Source organism: Cyprinus carpio, chromosome A23, assembly GCF_018340385.1.
Source record: "Cyprinus carpio isolate SPL01 chromosome A23, ASM1834038v1, whole genome shotgun sequence".
NCBI lineage: Eukaryota > Metazoa > Chordata > Actinopteri > Cypriniformes > Cyprinidae > Cyprinus > Cyprinus carpio.
Window position 1 is genome coordinate 5355361 of NC_056594.1, and position 19289 is coordinate 5374649.

The 19289-nt window shown below is 36.4% G+C and overlaps 2 protein-coding genes across 2 annotated transcripts in view; one reads left to right on the forward strand and one right to left on the reverse strand.

Annotated features, from left to right (window-relative positions):
- Positions 1-17732, reverse strand: part of LOC122135067 (solute carrier organic anion transporter family member 4A1-like) — a 38848-nt gene extending 21116 nt beyond the window's left edge. Inside the window, exon 1 of the mRNA XM_042712751.1 lies at positions 17524-17732. The gene's annotated coding sequence lies outside the window, so the exon portion shown is untranslated. The remainder of the gene's footprint in view (positions 1-17523) is intronic.
- The window catches only part of LOC109050245 (sterile alpha motif domain-containing protein 10-like), an 890290-nt gene that overhangs the window by 182252 nt on the left and 688749 nt on the right, over positions 1-19289 (forward strand). The gene's annotated exons all lie outside the window — the stretch shown is intronic.

Consider the following 19289-nt stretch of genomic DNA (forward strand, 5'->3'; position numbering starts at 1 on the left):
CGGGGACACAGTTTTCATGACATAATGTATCAAGTTCATATGGCTTTTAAGAAATAATGGATGAAAAAATGATTGCCAATTACTAAAATAGACACTTGTAAAATTATGTCTGAGGTATGTATTAACAATTGTATGCTTTTCTTTTTAATTTATAAAAGTTGTAATTTATTGAACATCCTTGAGACAGTCACACCATAGGACAATTTTAAGATTTCGATCAAAAATGTAAAATAATAATAATAATTATACTTACAAAGTAGCTTTTATATTAATGGGTCCATGTAAAACAAAGAAATTTTAAATGACAGTACTAATTATTTAATTTTTTTTTTATCTTGTTTGAAAATGCCATGTCAACACACCCATTTAGTGCAAACAACTAACAGAGTTTTTTATTGCAAAATTAAAGAGTTTAAAGATTGCTTTAAGAGAAATGTATCAAAATGCAGTGAGATTAATGCTTAATGCCAAAAACAATTAATGCTAATGCCAAAAACACCTGGTTATGAAAATTACATTAGAGAACTTAATTTTTCTGGGCTGGCATGACAGGCCAGATTAAATGCAAAAATAATAAAATATAAGTGTAAACATGTTGAAAAAGATTTAAATAACATCAAAGTGAAGGCAAAAATCTGAGACCAGACACGAGACCGGGTTCACAAGAATGAGACTAGACAAGATTTTTACAATATTTTAAGGAAATCTTCAATGATGAAAAACATGCATGGAAAAATAGTCTGCATTACAATATTTAAAATCTTGCAATAAATGCCATCTCAGTTCTGCTTTCTGACTATGAAATTATTATATGCAATAACAGACACATACTCGAGCACTGTAAAATAATTTGCAACAAACTCAACTGACCGACTTCTTTGTATGATTTCATGAGTCTCTTCAGCCCTATATAACTGCACTTGCAAGCATTGATTTTTTAGAATGTTTGACCTCCTATCTGAACTTTTTTCCACAAATTGATCATTAAAAAAGAACAGTTATTTCTTAGTCTTATTAAGTGCAACCATAATCACAGTAGGCTACTCTCTCAATATTCAAATCAAAGCGCAAACAGAAACCAAAATTTTCTTCAAGCATGATACAGAGCTAAGAGATGGTTATAACTACACATCCTATTATAGTGTGCATCCTAATTACAGCCTAGATATTGTATGCAGCCTAATTTGCTTGCATCAGGGAGCAGCAGCCGCTCTCAAACTGCTGGTAATGAAATTGCGTTTGAATGCACGCACGCATCCTTTTTAAGTTTCGCTTTCGATTTCGCGAGGACCGGGGATGCTGAGAGCGCGCATTGCAATTCTACACGATTTGTCAGACACTTACAGTGGGTGTCCACGAACGTTTTTAACTAATTCCTATGGAAGTACAGCTTCAGAATACGCTGCAGCTCAGCTATGCTGCTGCCATCTCCACCATCCATCTCGCGTTTTTTTTACTCCCGTGATTGGTGTCTGAACGCCTGACACGGGGCCCCCTGGTGGCCACGGGGCCCTATGCAGCCGCTTATTAGGCAGGGCCGGCACTGAGGAAGGCGATCAGTGAAAGGGCGAGTAGAACTGTTAGGTCACTCAGGAAGAGTGTATTTTTTTAAGTCTGTTTTAATGTATGTTTTAATGTAAGTGTCTGTGTGAATGACTGTGGTTGTATGAGAAAATAAACCCTATATTTGGTGGAGCAAGAGGTGCTCACATTTGTCGTCACTTGAGTGTGATTAGGTCGCGGAGACGGGTGTGGCTGGTGTTACACTGGAGAAGAGTGAATCAGTGTATGAGCCCTATCTAAAAAAAGGACGAAGAATGAGTGTATGAGCCCTATAAGCAATACACTTTGTTATAGAAGAAACAAAAAATTGTGCCAAAATATATACACTTTGCAGATTATTGAAATAAGAATAGATTACTTAAATAAGATATACATTTATTATTTAATGACTTGTGTTAAGAGATGAATAAAAAGATTGCATGTGCTTAAAACTTTCTATCAAATAACTGAAGACTTCTAAAATGTGTATCTTGTTATCCCTGGGACACAGTAAGTTAATCCAATACAGAGTTTTAAGAGATTTGGGCTTGAGTTTAACTAAAAAAATAACTTGTGTATGCAATGTTGAATGAGAGGCAAGATTGGGTGACAAGTTAATAGGAATTTTGATTCAAAAAGCCATAGGCATTTTACAATAGGAATGGGACTTGTTGCTTACATATTTAAATATCAGATAATAGGAATTCTTTTATGTGGTTGGGAAAAAAATAAAAATTCACCATTACCAGATATCTTACAACAAAAAAGTCTTTTAGTTTACTATACGCATGTCATGCTGTTGTAAAATCTTCTTTTGTTTAATTGCAGTATATAATAAAGGTAGATTACTGCTACTTTCTGCATTTTGCCAAAGAAAAAAACTGCTTGCTATTTTTTTCTGCAACGAAGAACTTGCTTTACTAAAACAGAATAAGGGAACTGCTGTTTTTAACCAGATGAGATTGGTCGTCTTATTAATAAAATCGTAGAAGATGGTTGTTGAAGTGTGAATTTTATGTGATGTTTTTTCTGAGACAATTTTTTGTGAGGTTAGTTAGGTTGGTTTTGTTTGATGAATTTAGTTTTAGTGTTAAAATTTCAGATGGCTTATGGAACAGTGCCTTGACAAAGGGAAGCAATGAACTGGAGTCTGTCTAACACAGTGACAAACAGGCAAAACACAGCTGTAGAGAGAAGAGGGAGAGGCTGATGGATGTTCCCCTCCCTTCCTGAAAGAGGAGAGCACACTTCAGCATGAAGAAAGGCTTACTGCAGGAAAAGGTGAATCTTTCACTTGAGGCTTTTCCTGAAGATGAAAAGAACGTCCTGCAATCCAAAACTCTGGCAGGAGCAATCAAAAGCCAGACTGAGGAGAGGCAGAGAAACAATGGAGACCATACACCACAACATCATGCCTTTGAGTGCCATTACAGACTGATGACCCAGTACAACAGCCTAGGCTGAGGATCTAACCAGAAAGATTTCCATCCCTTCCCATTGCATGCACAGGTGCTGCATATTTAATGATCACTAAAGACTGCTTCAAATTTTGTTAATTATTTTATTAACTATATAAATCTTAATTATTCACTGGTCTCACAGCAGTTCTTTGAATTCTGTGTTTTAACTAACATTCTTATTCTGCTTTTCAATAGGTAGCGCACCAGTCCAGCCTTATGTCTTAAATAAAAAGGCATTTTCGACAGATAGAAGTGAGTGCTTGACTCACCAATCAGATAAAAATGGGGCTGGATTTTGCACAGTAAGGGTAATTTCATTTAACCAACTAGGGGGAAAATGCACAACTGAATTATTGACAACAATGCGGAACTCTTTGGAGGAAAAAAAAAAAAAAAAAAAAAAAAAAAAAAAAAAAAAAAGGGTACAAGATGCCTAATAGAAAAAAAATAATAATATATATATATATATGACTGATAAAATAAAAAATATTGGTCACTCAATTTTGGTTAATGGTAATTTTCTAGGGCTAGATTGAGTAAAATACTAAGAAAAAAAAAAATTACTCCAAAGATCAAACATCATGAAATCACATATGCTGTTATCACTATAGGGATAACAAGATGGAAATGCTGATTGCCATGGATCCTAGATTATGCAGAGATCCTCCAATCCTCTTCTCAAAGTTAGCAATAATAAAAAAGTATTTATTTAAACAAACAGGTGACATTTGAGAAATTACAATTGGCTCTCAAGTGCAATGTGTATGGGTATTATATTATAAAAATTTTTATATTTTATTTTTTTGTGGAAAATCTACAGACGTGTTAAACTAAACTTTATGGTGACTGACTGCCCAGGTGCATGACAGTCTAGAAACTATGTGGAATGCTATCAGGTCTACGCTCAGTAGAGCCTAACGAAAAGTTCATGTTATCCTACTCAGAATCCATGCCATTCAACAGCTAAAATCATGTAGTTCACAATCAGCTGAAATCTCAAGAAAAAAAAAAAAAAAAAAAAAAAAAAAGGGTTTTGGCCAAAAGGGTGTGTGTGTGAAAAAGTATGAATGATGGTGTTGAATGGAGTGAAAGAGGGTGTCTGATGAGACACTGATGCAAATCAATTATTTTGCCAAAACAGCTGTATACAAATTTTATTATGTGGGCCGTGGGTGCAAATTATGGGCGGTTTATTAATGGTAATGTATTGAATTTGGTTTTGTTTCCTGGTCAGTGTCTAGGTCATTGTCGTGGCAGAAAGAAAAGCAGTGCTACACTTGCTCAGCGTATAACATTGGTGGTCAGTACAAAGCAAGGTTGCTCTGTCCACCCCACATATAACTTCATTTTCAGGCATATCATGATGGAGCTGTTTCTGTGTCAAAAGGATAAAATATCTTTCCTGACTGTTAACATAAAGTGGGTTGAGTGTTTTCCAGGTCAAAGGGGCCTTTGCTACTGAGCAAGATAAGCCTAGGAAATTATCCAGTGATATAGTGGAACTCAGTTAACTGAATTAGTAAATTGTGGAGAATAAATTTAAAATGAATTGAAAAATAGTAAGGATGCAGACAACTGAGTAAAACCAATTTTTTTATTATATTATATATAAAATGGATATTAGCCCTTTACTCATTGTATTGACAGCAATGGATTTGCCAAAGCTCAAAAAAGGGGCCAGGACAGCCCTCAACCCACATGGAATTTCCACAGGTCACAACAAGAAGGACAACTAGCCAGATGAGTAAATGAGCATGCATGAAATCACTAACAAAAAACTCTAAAGGTTTCCATTTACAGGTGACAGCAGTGCTATCAATGCCAGGGAATGGTTTGCTCCACCAATGAGAACCAGTGAGTGCATGATCTCAATGGAGAGCCTTGCATTAATCAGCAAACCGGTTAGAGAGTGATACCTGTGTTCACATCTCTCACCTTAAAATACACCAACCAGCCTCAACAACCCCACACATCATGAAGTGAGGGACTAAGGGCGTGCTAGTAACGACCCTCCCTTGCCAACCAGGGAAAGACCATTGCAACGACTCGCAAAGAGTCACCCTGGTGAAGATGGAAGGATTGATGGGACAGCTAATGAAATGTTCAAAATACTTTGGAGAAGATGTGGGCCAACAAATGGAAAACAGGAAGTAGAAAGAGAAGGAAACGTGAACAATAAGAGAGAAAGTGACGAGAAAAGACCAGTGACAAGAGGAAGTGCAAAAACTGATAACTAAAAAAGAGATAAGCAAGGAGCTCACATTCTTCTTTCAGAGAAGCAGAAAAATGAAAAGATATCTGATGATCATCACATGCCTGATGCATCGAATTCCACAAGCTCAAGCCATAGCCAACAGCACCCAGACTTCCCTGGAATTGACTTTCACTCCCTTAGTTGAATCTAGCAGTGGCTTTGACTTAATCCAAAAATGACAAAATCTAGATGAGGAAAAAGTATCTAGACAAACAGATTGTAAATGATAACCATAATATCAGTTATAAGACAATTAGCAATTCAAATGATTTATGGGAAAAGGTAGAAGAAAATAATTGTTATAAATAGGTAAATTACACAGCAGAAAAAATAAAATTTGGAAAACTGCATAGTTTGCTTTGTAGCAAGACCAGTCTTATATATTCTACCAATACTCATACACAGTTCAAGTAGTACAATATTTCATGATGAATGGTTTAAGATGGGTTCTTAAACTTTTCCATTTCACAACCCACCTTAACAAGTACAGTATAATCTATTTCAAGACCCACCAAAAAATATGAGAGATCAAAAAACAATTGACATTAAGGTAAACTTAATCTTAATTAAAAGTTTAATATGGCAGAAATTTAGTATTTAAGAAAAATAACCATTTTATTTTATAGTACAGCTTTAAATTTTCACTAATATTATTTAGTTTTAATTTCTTTATTTACAGATGTGTATATAAAATATGTCCATAAAAACTTGAGATCACTCCGGAGAACTGTAATCTGTGCTGCGAGTGTTGTTTAACTCATCGCTGGGTTCAGCACAGAAAATGCTCTTATGATCCATCCGTGTGTGTAGTGGAGAGTGGAGCACAAACCAACACTTTTTTATTGAGCAACGCATAAGAAGCTAAGCAGAACTATCTAACTATCTGGAGATTAAAATAATTACGAAATAATTGTACAAATAATAAACAGATGTGTCTCATTTTAAATAGGCCTAAACAAACCAAGACGACGAAATAATTTTATCCAGAAGTTTACTTTTGCAATGATTAAATAAATGTTCAGAGATATCTTCAAAAGATTTTGGAACTTTGGCACAGTTTTTCTCTAGGCCTAGTGATTATATGACAAAGAAATAAAAGGATTTTTTTTTTTTTTATGCTAGTGCCTGGAAATGTTTAAATCATGTAATGTTACAATTAACCCCACATTTGTGACCTGCACTAGTGAAATGCTTTGTACAGACCATTTCAAATGCATATGAAGGAACAAAAACAACTAACTCTTTATATCTCTCAGAAAGATGCACCAAGTTCAAACAGATGATAGAAATGAATGAAATTAACTTAAATGGATTTTTTTTTTTGTTTTTTCTTTTGTCTTCTAGTGTCTTATCATGCTGAATTGAGTTGAATGGACTGAGTAAGTTTCTACTCATTAATAATCTATGACTATGCCTCTTAATAATCAAGCATTGCTCTGAGACCCTCACTGTTGTTAGTGCATGGCCGCAATTCAAAACACGCAAGGTGTGTTAAATCATGGCTTTGCAATTCAAATATCGCACTAAGCAATATCGCAGTTCATAATTAATGTTGGTATACCGTGCAGCCCTAAACTGAACTATGTGTGAGTATGTGTGTGTGCGTGTCATTGAAATGCAAATTTAACTACAGCCAAGTGACTTTGAGCAACCCACCTCATTCCACTCTGCAACCCACAGTTTGAAAATCCCTGGTTTAAGAAATGTCGGTATCTATCCAGCATTATGCCCATACTGGTGCCAGTTTCTCCAAGCTACAGCAAACTACAGAGAAGCAACTGAATTACAGTGCATACATGCATACCTGTAAATGGCCAATAGTATGCAAAATATACAAAAACCACAAGGAAAAATACAAGTAATGGCAGATCAAAAAAATTTATAAGAAAGGTAAAATATTGATGTAGGAAGATTTGAAGGGAAATGCAGCAAAATATGGAAAATTCCACAATGTAAAGATGACTATTTAGTGATGAAGGCAGGCCCACCACCTATAGTTGATGAAATCAATATTGCACTGGCAAAGATATGGTGGATATGTGGATTAAAATATGGCCTCTTGCCAACATTAACAGAAGATTGGTCAGGATTATGTACTAGGGTTATGCTGACACATAAAATTAGTCTTTTATCTCTCTAGAAGAGGAAACAACAAATTAAGAAAAACTAGAACCAAAAAAAGCAGATGAAAAAGACCCTGCAGATTATACAAATTCAATTGGTCAACCTAAAGGCATACCTAACGAATTTAATACAAGAGATAAAGTTAAATTAACATTTGAATAAATATTAATTTGGATTACAAAAAGAAAATTATAAAATTACAGAATGGATTAATTACATAAAGTACAATCAACAAAGATTTATTAATTACACTGATGAGGCGTTAACACTTCTAGGAGAGCAATTGGATGCAACAAGCAGAATGACATAGCAAATAGAATAGCTTTATATTATTTGTTAGCTGAAAAAGGAGTATGTGTTATGTTTTGGGAACAATGTTGTATTTATATTCCAAATAATGCTGCTCCAGAAGGAGCATTTAGTGAAGTAATGATTAAATTGAAAAACCTAAGAAATGGAAGATAAAGCAAATGCTGGAAAATATAATCAAATGTAAGATTGGTTTGATTTACAGTTAGAAGTATGATGAGCATGGTTAGCTAAATTAGGAATGATTTTAGGAGTCGCAGTATTAATAGGAGGATTACTGTTTTGCTGTGTTTCCCGTACTGAGGTCAATAATTATCAAAGCCACAGCTAAGCAAATGGAAATTCTAAGATGTCAAGATGATGAGAAATCGATTTTTGAAGAGTAACCAAAATGAACATTACCAGGACTGGGCTTATACATCCAACTGGGAGTCAAAAACATTGACAAATGATGGAGACTATAGTACCTCAACTGAGGACGAAGAAGAGATATAAAGATGAACTATACATGCTAGCCTAACAATGCACAAAGGATCTGGACTGAAGATCAACTATGCTATTTTTGTGATAGTACATGTTTTATCTTTTGAATTTGTATTTCTGTTGTATACTACATAACTGTGATAACAACATCAAGCACTGAACCAATTGCACGCTCATGCATATAACATTATTTTATTTTAAATGAGGGATTAGGGAGACCAGGATCTATTACGCCATCCTAGTCAAATGTGGGGGCAGAAGTTTGGTCCTGGTACTCCACTAGAATGCCGTTACATAATCTAGTCATTGGTGATAAAAAACTATGTGACTTAATTGAGTCACTAGGTCAGTGGTCTCCAACCCTGCTCCTGGAGAGCTACTGTCCTACAGATTTCAGCTCCAACCCCAATCAAACACACCTGAAACAGCTAATCAAGGTGTTCAGGGCTACTTGATAATTACAGTCAGGTGTGCTGGGGCAGGGTTGGAACTGAAGTCTGCAGGACGGTAGCTCTCCAGGAGCAGGGTTGGAGATCCCTGCACTAGGCAGTGATAACTGATCAGACTGAATTGTGAAAAACTGCACTCTGGGTAAAAACAAGTAAAGGTGAGACTTGAGTAAGTCTCGAGGGGAATATGTAGAAGATTTTTATTGGTCAAAATATGAATTGTTCAAGTATAAGCATTGTGAATATAACCATTTATGTATCAAGGTATTTTACTATTATAATCATGTATTTGCCTGTGTGCACAGAAACCTGCATGAGAATAGAATGTGCTTACATAGGGTGAAGATGAGAATTGCAGACATACGGTTTATGGTAAAGCTGCACATCCTGTTTTGACATGAGACAGAAAATATATGATGGAGCCTCTTCCTTTAATGTAATATATACTGGGAGCTCCTGTCTGCTTGCAGGAAATAGATTGGAGGAATAGCCAAAAAAAAAAAAGGTAAACAATGACAGGATGTACGAAATGTATGTAACACACCTTAAAGCAGGGATCTCCAACCACGATCCTGGAGAGCTGCCGTTGTGCTGACTTCAGTTCCAGCCCTGCTCCAACACCTGTCTATAATTATCAAGTAGCCCTGAACACCTTGATTAGCTGGTTCAGGTTTATTTGATTGGGGTTGAAGCTGAAATCTGTAGGATGGTAGCTCTCCAAGGAGGACCACTGCCTTAAAGGAAAAAAAAAATTTTCAGAAAAAGATCTGGCTGTTTTGTCTCTATTGGATTGGAAGTCTATTTTTTTTTGGAGTAATGAAGATATGGCTTTGAGAATGATTCCTCACAGCGTCGGCAGAAGCCACCACATAGGATGAAGAATCGGGTAAGGATGTAGAGTGGGATAGCAAGTTAGGTATCTTTTGAACATCGATGTTTTTTTTCATTAGGTAGTGCAGCTCTGAGGTTGACTATGGATTGTCTTGTCAGATGGAGATAGGGACGGAGGTCAGATTCTCTGTCCAGAAACAGCTTAAGGATGGGAACTGTTGCATTCAGCTGACAGTATGGTGTGATGATGTCAGTCTACAAAACAGTAAATAAAATTACTCTAGTACTGTGTCAAGTGTCCTGTCTTTATGCATAATACTTATATTTCTGTATTACTGTCCTAGATTTATGCCTAAACCTACACACACATATGCGTGTGAGTGTGTGTCCTTTCTCTTTACTTAACATATTTAAACTTATTTTATAAGTTTATCTTTCATTGTTACACACATGATTGCACATGAACATCAGCACCAGTCTCCTCACGAAAGACCTGCATCTGATAGATCTACGGTGAGTTTTTTCTTGGTTTTTTAAGTTGGTGGTGTTTATATTTTGGAGTTGGTAGGTTAAATTTTAGAGCAGTGTAAGCTAAATATACACATATATACAGGTCCTTCTCAAAAAATTAGCATATTGTCATAAAAGTTCAATATTTTCCATAATGTAATGATAAAAATTAAACTTTCATATATTTTAGATTCATTGCACACCAACTGAAATATTTCAGGTCTTTTATTGTTTTAATACTGATGATTTTGGCATACAGCTCATGAAAACCCAAAATTCCTATCTCAAAAAATTAGCATATCATGAAAAGGTTCTCTAAACGAGCTATTAACCTAATCATCTGAATCAACTAATTAACTCTAAACACCTGCAAAAGATTCCTGAGGCTTTTAAAAAACTCAGCCTGGTTCATTACTCAAAACCGCAATCATGGGTAAGACTGCTGACCTGACTGCTGTCTAGAAGGCCATCATTGACACCCTCAAGCGAGAGGGTAAGACACAGAAAGAAAGAAAGAAATTTCTGAACGAATAGGCTGTTCCCAGGTGCTGTATCAAGGCACCTCAGTGGGAAGTCTGTGGGAAGGAAAAAAGTGTGGCAAAAAAAAACACTGCACAACGAGAAGAGATGACCGGGACCGGACCCTGAGGAAGATTGTGGGAGAAGGACCGATTTCAGACCTTTGGGGGGACACTGCGGAAGCAGTGGACTGAGTCTGGAGTAGAAACCATCCAGAGCCACCATGCACAGGTGTGTGCTTTTGAACCAGAAACAGCGGCAGAAGCGCCTGACCTGGGCTACAGAGAAGCAGCAAAGGACTGTTACTCAGTGGTCCAAAGTACTTTTTTCGGATGAAAGCAAATTTTGCATGTCATTCGGAAATCAAGGTGCCAGAGTCTGGAGGAAGACTGGGGGGAAAGGAAATGCCAAAATGCCTGAAGTCCAGTGTCAAGTACCCACAGTCAGTGATGGTCTGGGGTGCCATGTCAGCTGCTGGTGTTGGTCCACTGTGGTGTTTTATCAAGGGCAGGGTCAATGCAGCTAGCTATCAGAAGATTTTGGAGCACTTCATGCTTCCATCTGCTGAAAAGTTTATGGGAGATGAAGATTTCGTTTTTCAGCACGACCTGGCACCTGCTTACAGTGCCCAAAACCACTGGTAAATGGTTTACTGACCATGGTATTACTGTGCTCAATTGGCCTGCCAACTCTCCTGACCTGAAACCCCATAGAGAATCTGTGGGATATTTGTGAAGAGAAAGTGAGAGACACAAGACCCAACACTCTGGATGAGCTTAAAGGCCGTTATCGAAGCATCCTGGGCTTCCATAACACCTCAGCAGTGCCACAGGCTGATTGGCTCCATGCCACGCCGCATTGAAGCAGTCATTTCTGCAAAAGGATTCCCGACCAAGTATTGAGTGCATAACTGAACATAATTATTTGAAGGTTGACTTATTTTGTATTAAAAAGACTTTTCTTTTATTGGTCGATAAATTTTTTGAGATAGGAATTTTGGGTTTTCATGAGCTGTATGCCAAAATCATCAGTATTAAAACAATAAAAGACCTGAAATATTTCAGTTGGTGTGCAATGAATCTAAAATATATGAAAGTTTAATTTTTATCATTACATTATGGAAAATAATGAACTTTTTCACAATATGCTAATTTTTTGAGAAGGACCTGTATAGTGACGGGAGGCGCAAACGACAGACACAGTGGGCGTGGCGTCAGGCCTCTGAGAGGCTTTTATTAACAGAAAATAAACCAAAAGAGGGAATAAAGTGTCCAAAAGGGGAAGAATGTCCAAAACAAACAGGGAATCTGGTGTCCTCGTTGTGCTGCGGGGTTCGTGTGGGTCGGGCAGTGTTCATGGAGGAAGAGTCCAGGTAAGGGGTGGAGTCCGGCGGTCGCATGCGCTCCCCTCTCCGGTCTGGGGCGTGAGGGGGCGCCCCTCCTCTCTCACACACCCACTCCTGTCGGGAGCCTGGTGAAGGGCGGCGATTTAGGACGGGGTGCCGATGATAATCAGGGAGGAGGCAGCTGACTCGTCACAATATATATATATAAAATGCGAAGAGAAATTTATATTGGATAAATAGGAAAGAATGAAGTGTCAAATGCTTTGTTTACATTGTGCGTAACTAAGCAACAACTTTCTCTTCCGTTAAATGACTCTTTGTAGTATGTCCCAGACTGTGCAAACTCTTTTGCTACACACTTAAAAGTATGTACTTTTCCATAACAAAAAATAATACATACTTTTAGTACATAGTATAAGCAGGCCAATTGGGACGCAGAGTGTGCATCGATCTGTACTTTGAATTCTAACTGGAAGTAGTCGACCATCCGGGAATCTTTGGCATCTTTTTGAATTCTAACTGGAAGTAGTCGACCATCCGGGAATCTTTGGCATCTTTTACCGCATACTGCTTACTGCCCAGTTACACATTGTATACTGCCTACTTTTTTAAAGAATGGAGTGCAAAACAGTATTAGAACAATAAGCATAAATATTTTCAGAGTAGCATGCAAAAGTGTTGTCACATGACAATTTTCAGTTCAGCAGCCAGCACAGCTGTTGAGGTTGTTACCTCACAAATAAATGTACTAACCATTCTTTTTACAAAGGCTTGTTAATTAAGGATTCATACTAGTAATCAATGCTATATTGCCCAGTTGAACTCATTTCAGAATTAATGGACTTCACATACTGAACAGAACTAATAATAATAGTGTAAATAGAAGTTAGGTGGTAGGTATTTATATTTCATTACTGTATTACATTATAAAACAGTATGCAATAACATAGTGTGTTTAAATTAGCATTCTTAAAAATATTTTTAAATGAATGCAACTTTATTGGGACAGAAACCTCCCTACACTTATACTGCTATCCACCTAATAAATCTGTATTATTAATGAGGTTATATTTCCAGTTTTCAAATATTTCCTTTATTTTTATTGAAAATAAATGCCCTTCTGATCTGATATGTGATGGGAAAAGGAGTAGCCTAGAACAAGTTTGTTAAAGGGCGGCCTCGAACTCGGGTCGCTCGTGTCAAAATCAACCATCACGCGTATTAGAGACAGGCTAAATGGGCATCTTTTGCAGTGTTGTTTATCGCAGCCAGGCATTGTTGGGTGGAGTTAATGTAAATAGTCTCTGCCAATAAATTATTGCGTTATTTATATACTATATTACGTCAATATTTTTATTATTCAATATATTTGAAAAAATCTGTACTGTTAAGCACTATAGAGATAAATGTGACATAATTTGACTTGATCGGAAACGTGCTGTAGAGATTAAAGTACAATTTATGTCCTACTTACCATATTGTTTTAGGTACACAGCGTTAGTTTGTAGTTTACAGTAACATGTATGTATAAAAGGGTTTTATAATTACTATTCCCCGCCTCCAGTTCAATCACGCGTTTGAAGATGAAACATTACATGGAGCGCGTTGTGTTCTGGGAAACAGTATCCCATGCAGTGGCTGAGCATTCCATGCATACAGAACATTCACTTACTATTCACAGTATACACGCAGTATACTGCAATATAGTAGGAGTTGTATGATAGTATGCCATTCCCAGCACAGCTTCTGTACTGATTTCAGTGTACTTGAGTTAGGCTATATTTAGCAGATTCTGGTAAATATAGTAGGTAATCCGGGTATTTGATGCATACAGAAAATTTGCACACTATGCATAGCATACATAGGCTACTGGATATGGTCTGTGTACTTTTGCGTCCATTCATTTTTCATTTTTTAACCCAGAAATGAAATACGGAAAATGCGGTTTCTTCTTTAAAAAATGAAAAGTGTATATAAGCAAAGCAAAAACAATTATCTTTTCTTGTAAAACGTGACACCAAGATCTCGAATTGGAAGTGAAAGCCTCCAAAGTCTGGCTTATAACACAGCAAAAGAGGAATTCCCAAAATTTAAATCACAAATAATACTGATGAAAAAGAACAGGTTGAATGTTGAACACTCGTTACCTTTATGTCGTTAAACTATATTCTCACTCGTTACCTTTTAAGGTCCATCAGCATGCATTGATTATTTCCATGTTGTAGCAAAAAAAAAAAAAAAAAAAAAAAAAAAAAAAAAAAAAAAGAAACAAACTGAAAAAAAGACCAAAGACCAACTGAGAAAGTCGCAAAAGAGCGACCAGTGGGAAGAAGAGTCTAGAGCCCTGTATAGCCTAAATGTGGCATTATGCGAATGCCACTATCAGTGAACAGGGCAAAATATGTCAGTACATTTATGAAGGTAGCCTAATGTGTGTTTTGGTGTAATGTGTGTTGTTCTCTATAAATTACGTATATATATAGAAAAAGTTGTTATGAAATAATAATCCCAATGTATAATTTAATGATAATAGATTTCCTAGGATTCTGCAATGTCTATTTAAAAAAAATAAAAAATAAATAATAATATATATATATATATATAGATATATATATATATTATAATATATATATATTAATATAAGTATATAATCGTTTTTGGGTATTAACTATATTATATATTAGGGTCTAATATTTGTATTAAGTCTCTGCATGTGGGGGAGAAGCATCACTAAATTTGGCCAAAGAAAACTTGTTAAAATCGATTGTTTTCTATATTAATTTGTGGATTTTTCAAATGAGGTCTAAGATCAATCGTTATCGAGAAACGCAGCCCAGATTAACGAATGGCTTGACACAAACCGTACAGAGGCAGAGCCTAGACAGAGCTTTCTTTTGTGTAGGCATAAATTCTGCAACCTAACAGTAAAACATTTAGTTTATCTCATAAATATTAATGTACTTCGCACCTGCATTCACAACTACTTACTAGCCTATACATCTTTGGCACACCTTTGTGCACTGCAGTGCGGGGAGAATGTAGGCTATTAGACAAGTGCAGACCACTATTCATTTATGTGAACATAGGTAGTTTTAGACAATAAGCTGAGTTTATTTAATTAATATTGGGTATTGACCAGCTAACTGATAGCATAGAAAATTGTTATCTCTTATCTCTATTTCTCTGCCAACTAAACCCACGTCACAGAACCGTTGTGTGACTCACAGTAGGTGCATAGAGTGGTGTATCGTTCCTTGAATCAGTCTTTGAAAGACCCATTATTATAGACAACAATTCCCTGACCATTTATTATAGACAGCCACTTGATTTTATTTCTGAATTAATGAATGAAGCATTTTGAACAAATAGACTGAATAAAAGACTTCTTTATTAACCCAATGAAATACCGCCACCTAGTGGTGATATTACTTTCATAATTCAAGTTTCATTTTCATTTCATTTCATTTCATTTCATTTCATTTCAAATAATTTCATTTTGTTCATATTTTTGTATTGAAAATGTTGTATAAAACATTAATCTTATTTCATTATACATTTGTAATTGCTATGTAAATGCACGTACAGCTGTCTGATCACCATTAAAATGTAAATACATCTATAAAAGCATCTTCAGACGCACGATTTATATCTCTGAATACCGATTTAATTGGTAACAGCCTATTGTAATATTATCTATTTTTTGAAGTAAGAATTTAACATTAAAGATCATAAAAAAAAAATAAAAAAAAACGGTAAAAAACAAAACAAAAACTTAAAATCAGGTGCCTCTTATGGGAAAGTTAATTTCTGACACTGATCTCTGGTTTATTGTTCGAAGTGTTATTTCAGGGTTGGGATATGTTCTTGTAACTCAAATGAGTTTTCCTTCAATTCATGACGTTAAATTCACATTTCACTAAATTCAATCACTGAAACAAGCGCTCTGACGAACAAATAGTCCCATGCCAGTGGTATAACAGCATATGATTTCCTAAATTTGTAAATAGTGCTCTATGAATAAAACTCAAAATAGAAAAAATAATAGATGTGCTAATTTCTTTTCATATCTGTCATTTTATTTAAGTTCCTCTATAGTCAAAAATGCAGCATATTTTCTAAAACAAAAGTTATGACTATGTTCACATAAATTGATAGCGGTCTGCGCTTCGCTACAATAGGCTGACTTAAGAGAGCACCCTACATGGCTACATTCTCCCGCGCTGCAGTGCATCACGCAGCTTTCTTTGGAAGTAGATTGGTTGGTAGTATTATTTATTAAGGCAGGTGTTGCTGCCGAAGGACCAAAAGGCAGTGCCTCAGTACGGTTTGTGTCAACCTATTCTTTAATCGAAGAGAAAGAGATACACATATAGTAGAAATAAAAAACACGTTAAGAATCCGTAGAAGCGTAGGACTCTTATTATGTTTTGTTTTAGGACTCTATTATGTTGTAATTTTGGTTGACCAATCAGCAGAGAGGGGCGTTTCATTCCCGCCCACTAAGGTATGTAGAGTAGTCGAATAATATTCAAGTTGTTTATTCGTTTTCCAGCCAGCGAGGACTAGTTGTTTATTCGTTTTCTGTCCCTGATTGTGAAGATTTATTGATTGTTGATTTTTTATTTTTTATTATATTTTTCAAAAATGAAGCCGAATACGAAGAAGGCTTTCAATATTAAACAAAAAATCAAATGACCAAAAGATACACGGACCATTAATAAACTCGGCTCGCCTTTGCGGTTTTTTGGTGTTGGTAAAGAAGGGATGAATGGGGCGTTTTAATGCCGCCAACACATTCAAAACAAATATTAAAGCATAATCTCATTTTTACCCATGAACAAACGTACGAAAATTCCAGCTACATTTTCGTTTTCCGTTTCTTAAACAAAACGAAAAATCGAAAATCAAACCGTTTCTCATTTCTCTTTATTGCTTTTTAAGTAGAAAATCAAATGACCAAAAGATACTAATTCTATTTTCGAATGCTATTTAGGACGGATAGTATGCGAATTGGGACGCAGCACTAGTTTCATTTTTTTTTTTTTTTTTTTTTAATAAATAAAATAAAAAGGAAGAGGAAGAAGAAGAATCATTCAGCAGTTCTATACGTCACCACGTGAACAACGTGAACAAATGAGACAAGAGTCGGCTCGAAAGAACGTTTCATGGAGATCCGGATCGCAAATGTAGTCCTCAGAGCATGTTGGAAACTGACGCTGTTCAGAGGAACAAACGGTTAAATAGTCTATATTCTACTGCCGTTACTTAGGCTAATTTGCTGTAGGTTTCGTGACATAACACATTAAAGCAACCGGTAGTCGATATATAAACAATGCTGTAAAACGCTATATTTATATAAAAAAAAAAAAATAGGATGTGTGCCATGATGTCATCTGTGGTTTGTGTTTATATGAGCATGTGTCTCCATTGGCATCCTGGAAACAGGTGGAGGAAATACGCAGTCCTGACTCATTTATGTGTCGTCTGCACTGCACTTCATGTCTGAGCATTTAGTACCAGACCTCCAGAGACAGACATCAGTGAGCGTCTCATCAGCAGACATGGCTCGCTGTGGTTTGAGATAGCTGCTGTCTGTGCTACCTTACGGTATCCCTTTCCACCCAGTTTTCATTACTATCACATGGTGTTGTTCATTCATCACGGTCTCAACATAGAAATGACATGAAAGCTACTCACTTTCTCATGCTACTGAGGATCAGACGACTCCTCCATTTCCGAAAGATCTTGTCATTTCGTTTCACATTCGCGTTTATTGTCTCCCCCAGCGTAAATCCATGGATAAAAGCTTAAATTGTAGATATTATAAAATGTTGAGCTCTCGGATTAAGCTGCTGTCCCCCAATGAGAATCTGCCCCCCTCCCAATGGCGTTACGCTGCTGGACCAATCAGTACTCCGGCCTCGATTTAGGGTTCTAGGCACACGCCATGCTCCTCGTCCAGGGGGACCCAAACACAATCAAAAGGTATATAGGCCTACAATTTTTTTTTTTTTTTTGTCATACAATGGGCTATCTACAACAGTAAAAGAACCAAAACACCAGAAGACATTGACAAAATAAATATAACAAACAACAGGGTAAAAAAAATGACAAATTCCGTGTTTTCATCCTTTTTTAAATACGGAAATCACGCTTTCTTTCGCCCGTTTTCGCTCACAGAAGCACACACGCGGACAGAAACTTGACATCAGCGCTAGCGAAATAGTTTCGCAGCTGACAAGCTCCATGACATTTATTATTGTAGTGATGTTTATGCACTTTAAACTTGAGATTCGCTATTAGTAGACGCCAGGGGCGAGGCTAGGGGCGGGCTAAGGGGGCTGAAGCCCCGAATGTTTTATTACCATGCCTTGTATGCACCATCACTGAGTTTTAATGCGCAACAAAATAATTTATGTTACAACCGCAGATTCGTTCTCTGCACATTTAACAGTGTCTACGTTGTCATTCATTCACTCCCGATAAGGACCGCCCAATGAGGCTCGTAGCTACTTTTGACTGACATGTAAACTGGCCAACCATGGATAAGAACATATAGAGTCTATACGATCCAGGAGTCAGGCGGTTCTTTGGTGTGTGTGGTATTTTACCAGGCTATATCAATTTATTTGAAAATAAAAATGGGCATTTAAATTTTTTTTCAAAGTAAAACACCCCCAGCCAGCAATTAAACGGCAAGATGCAGCTGCTTCAGGTATATCTGTAAATTACTATAACCTATAACTTATTTCTGTAACAATCTCGCCATCTGTCAAAATACGTTATTTACTGAGCCATTCCACTAATGTGAAGCTGCAAATATAGTTTTTTTTTTAATCAAGACATTATATTTCGTGTTTGCATTCTTGATCATTTAAGGTTGTGCAGCGCAGACTTCCTAGGACACACGTACGCACGCACACACACACACGCACACAAACACACACACACACACACACACACACACACACACACACACACACACACACACACACACATACATATATACACAGGCATACATTTAGAGCGATTATGACCGGTTAGGGTTAGTATGGTCTGTGGCAGACTTTTCTTCGTGTGAGGGCAACAATTCAATAAACAAGTTAATAAGAAATAAATATTTCACTAGCCTAAAGAAAATGTTTTTTGAACAAAGCCATGTTGCGCATCTCTGCAGCAACACAGCGGTGAATGAACGAATCCGGTGACTCAACGATTCACTGACCCATTCATAAAAACAGTTTCTTAATTTCTGAATGAATCAGCCGTTTTGAACTAATCGATTGAATAAATGACTCAATGAATTACTCATTAAGACAGTGGCTTGCGGCCACCTACTGGCAATTTTACTTTAAAGTTTCATGGTATTATTCAAATTCTTTCCTATCATTTCATATTTCTGTATTACAAATTTTATTTTTAAAACATTCATCTCATAAGATTATTTATACAATTTGTAATTG